Source organism: Rissa tridactyla, chromosome W, assembly GCF_028500815.1.
Source record: "Rissa tridactyla isolate bRisTri1 chromosome W, bRisTri1.patW.cur.20221130, whole genome shotgun sequence".
NCBI lineage: Eukaryota > Metazoa > Chordata > Aves > Charadriiformes > Laridae > Rissa > Rissa tridactyla.
This window is the reverse complement of record NC_071496.1, coordinates 17,010,770-17,025,524: the sequence shown is the minus strand read 5'-3', so window position 1 is coordinate 17,025,524 and position 14,755 is coordinate 17,010,770. Positions and strand designations below refer to the sequence as shown.

The 14,755-nt window shown below is 49.2% G+C and overlaps 1 pseudogene; it reads right to left on the bottom strand.

Moving 5' to 3' along the window:
- Positions 1-6,590: 6,590 nt before the first annotated feature.
- On the bottom strand, positions 6,591-6,819 carry LOC128902082 (small integral membrane protein 15-like; annotated as a pseudogene).
- Positions 6,820-14,755: the final 7,936 nt, after the last annotated feature.

Sequence of the window (14,755 nt, the reverse complement as noted above, 5' to 3'; positions counted from 1 at the left end):
CCCTATCCGTGTTGTTGTTGTTGTTGTTGTTTGCCTGTTCCCTTTGCTGTTCTATTAAACTGCCTTTGTCTCAACCCAAGAGTCTTGCCTTTTCTTACGATTCTTCCTGTGTTTGGAAGGCACGAGCGAGCGACACGTGGTTCTTTGTTGCCGTCTGAGGCTAAACCACGGCAGTCCTTTTTGGCGCCCAACGTGGGGCTCGAAGGGTTGAGATAACGACAGAATCCAACTAGAACGTGGAAAAAACGGTTTTGGTTTTTTTTTGTATGCATTTATTTTATAAGGTAAGTAGTCACTGGTCATCATGTTGCTTGGTTTGTTCTCATGGCTGTGTTACATAAATTCCTATATGGCTTATGTACTCCCTGCGATGCTGTTTACCATGTCTGGAACAGGGATGAGGATTATCATTCTGCTGTCCTGTGCGATATCTGTTTATGATATGATAACATCACTGTTCAGACGGCTATTTTGGGGTGTTTATGCGGTTTTGCTGTCCTGTCCGTACATTGGACACCGTCTCTCAGAATTTGTTAATAATTTCCCCAGCCCTTTTGCCTCCCTTTTCTCCTTCGGGTCAGGTATGACAGCTTTTGAGAATTTTGAATATCCTTGGGATACTCAAACTAGCGTGTTCGTAGTGCTATGTCTCCTGAATACGTTCCAGGTCTTGTTTTGGGTTAAGCGACTAGTTAAGACTACCACCCGGAGATCTGCTCCGAGGCTGGATAGTCAGGGGTGGCATGGCATGTGGGAGAGCATGGGCAGGTACCTAGAGAACTACTCACCTCCAATGGTCTGGGACTTCACCCCTGAACAATTACAGGACCCTGATAAAGTGGTAGAATATTTGAAGGGAAAATGCTGTGGCTATTCTAGAGAGGCACAACTCACCGCACTATGCTGGGCCCTGGCCAGTATCTGCCAGGCACTGCTCAGAATTATGCAGCACCCTCAAGGGGAAGAGATGGAAACCAGACCTGCGGCGGCCCCTGCGGCTGCTGCAGCCCCTGCTGCAGCCCCTGCGGCGGCCCCTGCGGCTGCTGCAGCCCCTGCTGCAGCCCCTACGGTGGCCCCTGCGGCTGCTGCAGCCCCTGCTGCAGCCCCTACGGCGGCCCCTGCGGCTGCTGCAATCCTTGCGACGGACACTGCGGCTACTGCAATCCTTGCGACAGACACTGCGGCTACTGCAACCCCCGTGGTAGCCACTGCCACTGAACCAGGGAACCAACCCATGCCAGTATCAGTTGCCCCCATACAGAAGAAGAAGTACACAAAGAAATCAGTTCGCTTAGTAAGAGATGATGATGAACCAGGGCCATCACGAGAGCAGGAGGAAGAGGCAGAACCAGAGATAATTACTCGATCCCTATCCTTGAGTGAGCTGCGGGATATGCGAAAAGATTTTAGCCGACTTTCAGGCGAGCACATTGTCACCTGGCTGCTCCGGTGCTGGGATAATGGGGCCAGTAGCCTGGAATTAGAGGGTAGGGAGGCCAGGCAGCTGGGATCCCTGTCTAGGGAAGGCGGCATTGACAAGGCGATCGGGGAAAAAGACCCAAGCCCTCAGCCTCTGGAAACGACTCCTGTTAGGCGTGAGGGAGAGGTACCCCTTCAGCGAGGATGTTGTATGTCAGCCAAGCAAGTGGACTACCATGGAAAGAGGTATCCAGTACCTGAGAGAATTAGCCGTGCGGGAGATGATTTATTATGACTTGGACAATGCAGACTTACCCACAGACCCTGATGAGGTGCGATGCACAAGGCCCATGTGGCGGAAGTTTGTACGGAGCGCACCATCGTCATATGCCAACTCCCTGACAGTAATGGAATGGAAAGGTGAAGAGGGACCAACGGTGGATGAGGTAGCTGGCCGGCTCCGGCGATATGAAGAAAGTCTCTCTTCCCCCCTTGTCTCAGCTGTGGAGAAACTGTCGCGGAAGGTCCAGCAACTTGAAGAGAATATGTCCTACTCCCCACCTGCACGGGCCAGCATCTCAGCTATTAGAAGCAGGCATTTCCCCACTCAAGAGAGAGAGTACAGAGGGTACACACCACGAGGCACCCTGTGGTTCTACCTGCGGGACCACGGAGAGGACATGAGGAAGTGGGACGGACAACCTACTTCGATCCTGCGGACACGGGTACAGGAGTTGCAAGGAAGGACAACCACAAAAGGGGATCCCTCCAGGAAAAGTGCCGCCCCAGTTTCCAGTGGGCCGTTCCCCAGACAAAGCAGAAGGCTTGATCTTGCTTCTGATCCTCTTGAAGGAACTTCCAAGTCATTTATGCAAGAAGTGAGTAATGGATACTATGACCAGTATTAGGGGGGCCCTGCCTCCGGCCAGGTGGAGGAAAGGGATAACCGGGTTTATTGGACGGTGTGGATTTGATGGCCTGGCACATCAGACCCACAGGAGTATAAGGCTCTAGTGGACACGGGTGCGCAGTGTACTTTAATACCATCAAGCTATAGAGGGGCAGAACCCATTTGTATTTCTGGGGTGACAGGGGGATCCCAAGAGTTGACTGTACTGGAGGCAGAAGTGAGCCTAACTGGGAATGAGTGGCAAAAGCATCCCATTGTGACTGGCCCAGAGGCTCCATGCATCCTTGGTATAGATTACCTCAGGAGAGGGTATTTTAAGGACCCAAAAGGGTACCGCTGGGCCTTTGGCATAGCTGCTTTGGAGACAGAGGAAGTTAAACAGTTGTCTGCCTTGCCTGGTCTCTCAGAGGATTCTTCTGTTGTGGGGTTGTTGAGGGTCAAAGAACAACAGGTGCCGATTGCTACCACAACGGTGCATCGGCGGCAGTATCGCACTAACCGAGACTCTCTGATTCCCATCCATGAGCTGATTCGTCAACTAGAGGTTCAAGGAGTGATCAGCAAGACTCGCTCACCCTTTAACAGTCCCATATGGCCGGTGCGAAAATCTAATGGAGAGTGGAGGCTAACTGTAGACTATCGTGGTCTGAATGAAGTCACGCCACCGCTGAGTGCTGCTGTGCCGGACATGCTAGAACTCCAGTACGAACTGGAGTCCAAGGCAGCCAAGTGGTATGCCACGATTGATATAGCGAATGCATTTTTCTCAATCCCTTTGGCAGCAGAGTGCAGGCCACAGTTTGCTTTCACTTGGAGGGGCATCCAATACACCTGGAATCGACTGCCCCAGGGGTGGAAACACAGCCCCACCATTTGCCATGGACTGATCCAGACTGCACTGGAACAGGGTGAAGCTCCAGAACATCTGCAGTACATTGATGACATCATTGTATGGGGAAACACAGCAGAAGAAGTTTTTGAGAAAGGGAGTAAAATAGTCCAAATCCTTCTGAACGCTGGTTTTGCTATAAAGCGAAGTAAGGTCAAGGGACCTGCGCAGGAGATCCAGTTTTTAGGAATAAAATGGCAAGATGGACGCCGTCAGATTCCAATGGATGTGATCAACAAAATAGCAGCTATGTCTCCACCAACTAGTAAAAAGGAAACACAGGCTTTCTTAGGTATTGTGGGTTTTTGGAGAATGCATATCCCAGATTACAGTCAAATTGTAAGCCCTCTGTATCAAGTAACCCGGAAGAAGAATGATTTTAAATGGGGTCCTGAGCAACGACAAGCTTTTGAACAAATCAAACAGGAAATAGTCCATGCAGTGGCCCTGGGGCCAGTCCGGGCAGGACAAGATGTTAAAAATGTGCTCTACACTGCAGCCGGGGAGAACGGCCCTACCTGGAGCCTCTGGCAGAAAGCACCAGGGGAGACTCGAGGTCGACCCCTAGGGTTTTGGAGTCGTGGATACAGAGGATCCGAAGCCCACTACACTCCAACAGAAAAAGAGATATTGGCAGCATATGAAGGGGTTCGAGCTGCTTCGGAAGTGGTTGGTACAGAAGCACAGCTCCTCTTAGCACCTCGACTGCCGGTGCTGGGCTGGATGTTCAAAGAAAGGGTCCCCACCACACATCATGCAACCGATGCTACATGGAGTAAGTGGATTGCACTGATCACGCAGCGAACTCGAATGGGAAACCCCAGTCGCCCAGGAATTCTGGAAGTGATCATGGACTGGCCAGAAGGCAAGGATTTCGGAATGTCACCAGAGGAGGAGGTGACGCGTGCAGAAGAGGCCCCACCATATAATAAACTGCCAGAAAATGAGAAGAAATATGCCCTGTTCACTGATGGGTCCTGCCGTATTGTGGGAAAGCATCGAAAGTGGAAGGCTGCTGTGTGGAGTCCTACACGACGGGTTGCAGAAGCCAGTGAGGGACAGGGTGAATCGAGCCAGTTTGCAGAGGTGAAGGCTATTCAGCTGGCTTTGGACATTGCTGAGCGAGAAAAATGGCCAGTACTTTATCTCTACACTGACTCATGGATGGTGGCAAATGCTCTGTGGGGATGGTTACAGCAGTGGAAGCAGGGCAACTGGCAGCGCAGAGGCAAACCCATCTGGGCTGCTGACCTATGGCAAGATATTGCTGCCCGGATAGAGAATCTGGTTGTGAAAGTACGCCATGTAGATGCCCACGTACCAAAGAATCGGGCCACGGAGGAACATCAGAACAACCAGCAGGTGGATCGGGCCGCTAGGATTGAAGTGGCTCAGGTGGATCTGGACTGGCAACATAGGGGTGAACTATTCATAGCTCGGTGGGCCCATGACTCCTCAGGCCATCAAGGGAGAGATGCGACATATAGATGGGCTCGTGACCGAGGGGTGGACTTGACCATGGACACTATTGCACAGGTCATCCATGAATGTGAGACATGCGCTGCGATCAAACAAGCCAAGTGTTTGAAGCCTCTTTGGTATGGAGGGCGATGGCTGAAATACAAATATGGGGAGGCCTGGCAGATTGATTATATCACGCTGCCACAAACCCGTCAAGGCAAGCGCTATGTGCTCACAATGGTGGAAGCAACCACTGGATGGCTGGAAACATACCCTGTGCCCCATGCCACTGCCCGGAACACTATCCTGGGCCTTGAAAAGCAAGTCCTGTGGCGACATGGTACCCCAGAGAGAATTGAGTCGGACAATGGGACTCATTTCCGAAACAGCCTCATAGACACCTGGGCCAAAGAGCATGGTATCGAGTGGGTGTATCACATCCCCTATCACGCCCCAGCCTCTGGGAAGATAGAACGATACAATGGACTGTTAAAAACTACACTGAGAGCAATGGGTGGTGGGACTTTCAAACACTGGGATACGCATTTAGCAAAAGCTACCTGGCTAGTTAACACCAGGGGATCTAACAATCGGGCTGGCCCTGCCCAATCAAAACTTCCACGTACTGTAGAAGGGGATAAAGTCCCCGTAGTGCACATGAAGAATATGCTAGGGAAGACAGTCTGGGTTAGTCCTGCCTCAGGCAAAGGCAAACCCATCCGTGGGATTGCTTTTGCCCAAGGACCTGGGTGCACTTGGTGGGTGATGCGGAAGGATGGGGAAGTCCGATGTGTACCTCATGGAGATCTGATTTTGGGCGAGAATAGCCAATGAATCAGATTGTGTGCTGTTAATTGCTAAGTAACACTGTCACTGTATGTCCTCATTGCTATCAGTTGTACTACAAGTAAGGCACAGGGATGATGGGATAAGAACTGATCTCAGCAGCCGGCGCCTAGCAGTTTCCTCAAGATCTACATCTTCAGCCTACAGACTGCGTGCATGAGCCACACCAGGTGCACCAGTCACAAGCTCCGAAAAATACAGCATGCAACAGACCAGCACCACCCAGCATCTCACCTGCCCTGAGAGACTGTTCTAACAGATGGAGCCCAAAGCCGTGGATTAAAAGAACTCAACGGACACTTTGGAGGGATGACCCATAAACTAAGGGTATTATATGTGTGTATATATATATATATAACAGGGGAAAGTGGTGGCAATTCATTGGAACCTGCTGGGCATGGCATAGATGGTATGGAATAAGGGGTGGATAATGTCCTGGTTCCGGTGGGGATAGGGTTAACTTTTCCTGGTATTCCATGCCATGTGAGCCACGCCCACCCTGAGCTGCCGGGGGAGGGGGCAGGAAGTTGCTGCTTAAAAGCGGGCTGGGGCGGCCCGGGTCCGGCCGGCGAGCGGCGAGGGGAGCGGCGGTTCCGTAATCGCGTTTGTATATTCCCCTATCCGTGTTGTTGTTGTTGTTGTTGTTTGCCTGTTCCCTTTGCTGTTCTATTAAACTGCCTTTGTCTCAACCCAAGAGTCTTGCCTTTTCTTACGATTCTTCCTGTGTTTGGAAGGCACGAGCGAGCGACACGTGGTTCTTTGTTGCCGTCTGAGGCTAAACCACGGCACTATCTTATCTCTACAGCTCTGCTAAAGGTATACCAAAACTTGCCTTTCTGTAATCCAGTTTACCAGGAATTACAAGTATTTTGTAAGACCAACATGAAGGTTCCTACAGGAATGGAAACAAGGAGAATGGCTCGCTACACTTAGAAAGCAAAGGTCATAGTACTAAGGAGTCATTCATAGGATCAAGTATCAAAGGAAGGTTACAACACAAAGCGTACAACAGTACTTCATTAAAGAAGTGGATTCTTTGCACAAGGAAGGCCTTTTTTTGCCCATTTAATCCTTCTTTGTTCATTTGGCTTTTGCAATATTCTCTTGGCGTTTCTGTTTCTTCTTTTGCTCTCGCTCCCTGGCCTCAATTATTTTTGCAAGCTTCCATGAAAGTGCTGCACTAATTACAAACAATGGTGTAAGAGCAAAGATCACTGAAGAAAGCAAGCAAGCCATATGGGTCCTTTGCAGCCCACTCCACAATGTATTCAGCCCAAGGTTTAATATCAAACATCTTTTCTGTTTTTCTATTGGGGAAACCCTATGGAATAATAAGGAAAAAAATTTCTAACTATTCAGAAAAATAAAAGAGATTACTGTTGTAATATGTCATCATCTTTCATTATTAAAGAGCAAGCTCGTTTTTACTAGAAGTAGTGCATAGTATGTGAAACTGAGCACAATACAAATGAAGTGTTGACCCTACCTTAAAGTATGACGTTTACAAAGCAACGAGACATTTCATCCAACAGAACTTCAGATACTGCCAAGAAAAAGTTGCTACATGGAGAGAAAAAAAAAAAAATAGAGTGAGGTATATGCTTATTTGGAAAAGAAGGGAAAAAAAAAGCCCAGTTGGTTTATCTTTTTATAGGTTTTACTGGGGAGAGGAGGAAGCTGGTGCTTTAAATCATAAGCTAACTATAGTAAGTCGGTAAGTCAAAAACAACGTAAAAACTGTGTCTGAAACGAGTATTAAGGTGCCAGCGTGCGCGAGCCTGTGCACAGGCACGCACATACGTAGAGGCCGCCAGACTGCCTCAGGCCGGTCGCCTGCGAGCGCCCAGGCAAGGGGGCTCGCAGTCCCGACAAGGAGGGGGAGCCAGGAAGCCGCCAGGCTTCACCTAGGGCCACCCGCGTCACCTTCACGGTGACTCCCTCCCTACTGTGTCCTCCGGGTACAGCCGTTACGCTCGCCCTTCCCCACAAAGTACGGCCACGCGCCTCACCCTTTCCCAACGGCCGCACAGCGGAGACAACCGCCCTACCCTCACCTGCGGCGGGGGCACAACGCCACCTAGGGCATCCTCCAGGCGCGTCAAGCGACGGAAGGGTGGCGCCAAGATTCCTACGGAGAGAAGACACAAGCCATAAGGGAAAGGTGCCCAGTACCGCCCTCCCCCAGCAGCACTCACCTTCACCCAGCATAGTGCACACAGATAGCACTTCCGCGGGGAGAGAGGAGGATAGCGGCATCAGCGGCGGGAGGGCATCACCGGGGCGGGGCAGGCCGTCTCGTCTCACTTCCCTCCCGCCGGCCGCGCCACCATCTTCCTCATCCACCCCCCACCACTGCCCCACAGTACCGCTGCCTTGGAGGGCACCAGCCTACCGAGCAGAAACAGGAACAAAGGGCCCACTCTGCCTATACCGTCCGGATACCGAAAAAACAACCTACCGCTACGACTAATTAGAGCAACCCCACTCCTTCAAGGCCGCCCGCCTCAGGTGACTGTGGGGGTGGGGTAGCGCCCCACACATACACACAGACTTGGGCGTGGGCGGAGCGGCCCCGCCCTCACACGCTCCCGGCGGGGGTGGACCTCGTCCCGTCCCGCCCCGCCCCGTCCGGGCGGTGCTTCCCATTCAAAGCCCCGAAGTGCCGTGCCGTGCTTCCGATAGCTGGTGGGCACCACCTACATCCCACTGATGATTCCCTGTGCTGTTGTAGCATTAAGATTTTTATTCTTCGTTTAACAAAAGATCTAGTCGGGAAAACTGACTTTCCAAGGTATCTGATGGATTTTTCACATTGTAAAATAATCCTGTTGAAGATGGTAGCAGGATGCAGCTCATACCCAGTGACAGTCTAGCAGTGATCAGTCACTTACTCAGGCCAGAGCAAGGTTGGGAATCAGTGCCCTGCATGTACAGTGGTGTCACTGGTCTGTCACTTCTCCATTTTCTCTTCTGTTATAGTGCTACTCAAGTGCACAGTACAATCTAGATGTAGACCACAAGTAACTTTTGCCAATAGTTTGGCAAGATCCCACATGTATCTCCTGCACCTTGTGGGAAAACCTGGCCCTCTCTGTTGGTCTTTCAGCGACTAGCTGCAGTGCACCATGCAGTTCCTAGGGCTAAGAGTGCTGTGCAATAGCTGTGTGCTGCTATCAGAGCTTTGTTTGTTGCACTGCTCCCTACTGAACTGACCTCACAAAAAAAAATACTCAGCTGATCGCAGTATAATCTGAGTGACTGTTACAGCCCTTAATTTTCTCATATTGAAAATTCAGAGTTTGAATTTTTGGTTTGTGTGTGTTGCACCAAGCCTTTCCCTCTTCCTTTGTATGCATGTGTGCATGCACACACACACACACACTGGTGTGAATAAAAACTCTTCGTTATGCCTCCAAACCAAAGTTAAGCATAGACTGAGTTTTAGTTTAGTACATGAGAAGATCTTGCAATCACTTAAATTGTATTGATCAATTCAGGAGTTCCTTTCTCTGCAGCATAACAGCAAATACCATAAGGGCATTCTGCTTTTGTATGTCTGTTTTCTTTCTGTGAATATTTATGTTATTCAAAGGACAGCAGACAGGCAAATAAGAAATATATTTTGTCAAAGGAGAGAGTCATTGACAAGAGGTCTAACTAGTCTAAAATGCTTTAGATTTAATATGTTGAATGCAGTTTTGTGCTATGTGCAAATTTTTATTATAGACTACTTGTGCATTCTTATTCAAAACTTGTCTGTAGTGTTCAGGCTCTTGTAACATCTTTTAAAAATAATATCTCTGTATATGTGTTAGCCATTTACATAAGCATTAAAACTCTTAGAGAGTTTTGATCTGTAATTTGCAAACATTAGCAAAATATAACAATCTAAATTTATTGGAACTTAGATATTAGTTCTGAGGTGTTGTATTTATTAGTATCATATAAGATTTTTTTACATGCTATGCAGCCAACTTAAAAGTAGATGGGCTATTACATAAGTATAGTCTATTTCTGGTAAAATTGCATATTGGGCTAGAGGGGAAACAGTTATATTTTTGATGCTTGGATGTCAAATTCAGGTACCTATGCCAAAATAAACATTGACCTTAGTCAACAGCTTTATACAAGCTGCTTAATATCACCACCTTTAGACCTACTGCAAAATTAATTTCCGGTTCCAGTCTTTCCCATAATAGTAATAGTATCATCTATCTGTCTTTCTGTGTCATCTCTGTCTTATTGATTTAAAGAGAAAAGTGCCTGATTCATTGTGGCAGGGTAGAAATAAAAAGTAGGGATTTTTAATTTGCTTTTCTAAGAAAACAGATCTTATGTAATTACCTTTTCTGTGTGTCCTTCTCCCCCTAGTAGCTTCTGAAGTTGTTGACTGGTTATATCGGCATAGTAGTAGAGGTCTCATACATAATAATTCTGCTCCTTTAAGATTTGTGAAAATAGGCAGCTAGACAGAGAAGAGAGGCCCAAGTTACAACCTTGACTGAAAGCTGTAGTGCATCTGTGTTAGGAACAAAGAGATGTTACCAAATTACCACCTAGTGGGAAGGCTTCATTTGGGGCTTGCACCACGCTGAATTCAGAATAATTCAACCACAAGGCTACAGGAGATCAGGCCACTTGTTTTGCTTTTCTGAGTTACTCAGTTGTTATACTTCAAGTAGTTAAAGAGAGAACAGAAATTCCAGAGTTTACTGCAACTTGAACAAAGCAGCACAACCCTTAGCACACCATCAGAATACTCTGAAAGACCAAATTAGGCATATGTTTATGTTCACTATAATTTTGGCAGTTAACTGCTACTTTGTAAATATGTACTTTCTTTTACATCTCATCTAGAATTCCTTTAAATGACCCTGTTCTGTTAATTTGTACCTATGTGTGTGCCAGTGTGTATTTTAAGTCAGACACTATTTAATTTCGTATCTATCAGTTATAAGTGGATGAGTGAGAGAACTGGAGGGACTAGGAAGGAGCTGGCCAGACCCTCCTCTTAGGGAAGTCTGCTGCCTCCCTGGGGCCCAGGTTAAGGACATCACTAGGAAACTTCCTAGCCTGGTACGGCCCTCAGACTATTACCCATTACTACTCTTCCATGTGAGTGGTGATAAAGCTGCAAAATGTAATCCAAAGGCAATCAAGAGACTTCAGGGCCTTGGGATGGTTGGTAAGGGGATCTGGGGCACAGGTAATTTTTTCCTCTCCCTCACAGTTGCAGGCAGCAATGCTGGAAGAAACAGATGGGCCCAGTGGCTCTGTGGCTGGTATCACTGCCACAATTTTGGGTTTTTCGATAACGGGATGGTCTACACAGCACCAGGCCTGCTGTCATTGCTTGGGATTCACCTTTCTCAAAGGGGAAAGAGGGATGGGATCAGGAAGGCCAAGGCACAGCTGGAGCCAAACTTGTCAAGGGACACAAAGAATAATAAGAATGTAAGGAGGGGGGTTAGCAAAACCTCCACCTTGGACTTCCGGAGGGCGGACTTTGGCTTGTTCAGGACACTGGTTGAGAGAGTCCCTTGGGAGATAGTCCTGAAGGGCAAAGGGGTCCAGGAAGGCTGGACGCTCTTCAAGAAGGAAATCTTAAAGGCCCAGGAGCAGGCTGTCCCCAAGTGTCACAAGTCTAAAGGGCGGGGAAAATGGCCAGTCTGGATGAACAAGGACCTTCTGATGGGACTTAGGAATAAAAGGTGGGTTTACCACCTTTGGAAGAAGGGACAGGCAACTCAGGAGGAGTAGAGATCTCGTTAGGTTATACAGAGAGAAAATTAGGAAGGCAAAAGCCCAGCTGGAGCTCAACTTGGCCACTAACATAAAGGACAACAAAAAAAGCTTTTATAAATACATCAACAAAAAGAGGACCAGGGAGAATCTCCATCCCTTACTGGATGCTGGGGGGAAAGTTGCAACCAAGGACGAGGAGAAGGCTGAGATACTTAATGCCTTCTTTGCCTCCGTCTTCAACAGTCAGACCAGCTATCCCCAGGGGGTTCAGCCTCCTGAGCTGGAAGATAAGGATGGAGAGCAGAACAACCCACCCATAATCCATGAGGAAGTAGTCAATGATCTGCTTCTGCACCTAGACGCACATAAGTCTATGGGGCCGGATGGGATTCACCCAAGAGTACTCAGGGAGCTGGCGGGAGAGCTCACCAAGCCTCTCTCCATCATTGATCAACAGTCTCGGTCAACAGGGCAGGCACCAGATGACTGGAGGGTGGCTAATGTGACGCCCATCTACAAGAAGGGTCGGAAGGAGGATCCGGGGAACTACAGGCCTGTCAGCCTGACCTCGGTACCAGGAAAGGTCACGGAGAGGATCATCTTGAGTGAGCTCTCAGGGCAAGTGCAGGGCAGCCGAGGGATCAGGGCCAGCCAGCATGGGTTTAGGAAAGGGAGGTCCTGCTTAACCAACCTGATCTCTTTCTATGACCATGTGACCCGCCTTCTGGATGCGGGGAAGGCTGTGGACGTTGTCTATCTGGACTTTGGTAAGGCCTTTGACACCGTCCCCCACAGCATTCTCCTGGAGAAGATGGAGAATCATGGCATAGACAAGTGTACTCTTCACTGGGTTAAAAACTGGCTGGATGGCCGTGCCCAGAGAGTTGTGATTAATGGGGTGAAATCCTCTTGGCGGCCAGTCACCAGTGGTGTCCCTCAGGGCTCAGTTTTGGGGCCAGTTTTGTTTAATATCTTTATCAATGATCTGGATGAGGGGATTGAGTGCACCCTCAGTAAGTTTGCAGATGACACCAAACTAGGTGGGAGTGTTGATCTGCTTGAGGGTAGGAAGGCTCTACAGAGGGACCTGGACAGGCTGGATCGATGGGCCAAGGCCAACTGTATGAGGTTTAATAAGGCCAAGTGCCGGGTCCTGCATTTCGGTCCCAACAACCCCAAGCAACGCTACAGGCTTGGGGAAGAGTGGCTGGAGAGCTGCCCAGCAGAAAAGGACCTGGGGGTGCTGGTGGATGGCCAGCTTAACATGAGCCAGCAGTGTGCCCAGGTGGCCAAGAAGGCCAACAGCATTCTGGCTTGTATCAGGAATAGCGTGGCCAGCAGGAGTAGGGAAGTGATCGTGCCTCTGTACTCGGCACTGGTGAGGCCTCACCTCGAGTACTGTGTTCAGTTCTGGGCCCCTCTGTACAAGAGGGACATTGAGGTGCTGGAGCAGGTCCAGAGGAGAGCTACCAGGCTGGTGAGGGGTCTGGAGACCAGGTCATATGAGGAGAGGCTGAGGGAGCTGGGCAGGTTTAGCTTGGAGAAGAGGAGGCTGAGGGGAGACCTCATTGCCCTCTACAGCTACCTGAAAGGAGGTTGGAGAGAGGTGGGTGTTGGCCTCTTCTCCCAGGTGAATAATGACAGGACCAGAGGAAATGGTCTGAAGTTGCGACAGGGGAGGTTTAGATTAGATATTAGGAAGAATTCCTTTACTGAAAGAGTGGTCAGGCACTGGAACGGCCTGCCCAGGGAGGTGGTTGAGTCACCATCCCTAGAGGTATTTAAGAAATGTCTAGATTTGGCACTTCAGGGCATGCTCTAGTGGCAGAGATTGTAGGTTGTTTGGTTGGACTCGATGATCTCAAAGGTCCTTTCCAACCATGAAGATTCCATGATTCTATGATTATATGATTCTACAGGTATGTCAGCCAGAATAGGAAGGTCAAAGAAAGCGTACACCCCCACAATGAACACGACTGGCCAACTGGTAACAACAGACAAGGAGAAGGCTGAGGTACTCAACAACTATTTTGCCTCAGTCTTCACTGGCAACCTTTCTCCCCACACCTCTCGAGTGGATGGACTGCAAGGCAGGGACTGGGGGAGCAAAGTCCCTCCAACTGTAAGAGAAGATCAGGTTCATGACCACCTGAGGAACCTGAACATACAGAAGTCTATGGGACCTGATGAGATGCATCCCAGAGTCCTGAGGGAATTGGCAGAGTCCTGAGGGAATTGGGAAGTGCCAAGCCACTCCCCATGATATTTGAAAAGTCATGGCAGTCAGGTGAAGAAGTCCCCGGTGACTGGAAAAAGGAAAACATCGCACCCATTTTTAAAAAGGGTAGAAAGGAGGACCCTGGGAACTACCGACCTGTCAGCCTCACCTCTGTGCCCGGGAAGATCATGGAACAGATCCTCCTAGAAGCTATGCTAAGGCACATGGAGGACATGGAGGTGATTCGAGATAGCCAGCATGGCTTCACCAAGGGCAAGTACTGTCTGACAAACCTAGTGGTTTTCTACGATGGAGTGACTGCATCAGTGGACAAGGGAAGAGCTATGGATATCATCTATTTGTACTTCTGCAAGGCCTTTGACACAGTCCCCCACAACATCCTTCTCCCTAAATTGGAGATGTATGGATTTGATGGGTGTACTGTTCAGTGGATGAGGAATTGGTTGGATGGTTGCATCTAGAGGGTAGTGGTCAACAGCTCAATGTCCAGATGGAGATTGGTGACAAATGGTGTCCCTCAGGGTTCTGTATTGGGACCAGTACTGTTTAATATCTTCATTAATGACACAGACAGTAGGATCAAGTGCACCCTCATCAAGTTTGCAGATGACACTGGTCTGAGTGATGGGTTGACATGCCTGAGGGACAGGATGCCATCCAGAGGGACCTGTACAAGCTCGAGAAGTGGGACCATGTGAGCCTCATGAGGTTCAACCAGGCCAAGTGCAAGGTCTTGAACCTGGGTCTGGGCAACTCCCATTATCAATACAGTCTAGGGGATGAAGGGGTTGAGAGCAGCCCTGTGGAAAAGGACTTGGGGGTACTGGTGGATGAAAAGCTGGACATGAGCTGGCAATGTGCACTCACAGCCCAGAAGGCCAACTGTATCCTGGGCTGCATCAAAAGAAGTGTGGCCAGCAGGCTGAGGGAGGTGATTCTGCCCCTCTGCTCTCGTGAGACCCCACCTGGAGTATTTGGTCCAGCTCTGGGGCCCCCAGCATGAGAAAGGCATGGACCTGTTGGAGTGGGTCCAGAGGAGGGCCACAAAGATGATGAGAGGGCTGGAGCACCTCTCCTACGAGGAAAGGCTGAGAGAGGTTGTTCAGCCTGGAGAAGAGAAGGCTCCAAAGAGACCTTATAGCAGCCTTTCAATACCTAAAGGGGGCTTATAAGAAAGATGGGGACAGACTTTTTCATAGGGCCTGTAGCGATAGGAGAAGGGGCAATGGTTTTAAACTAAGAGAGG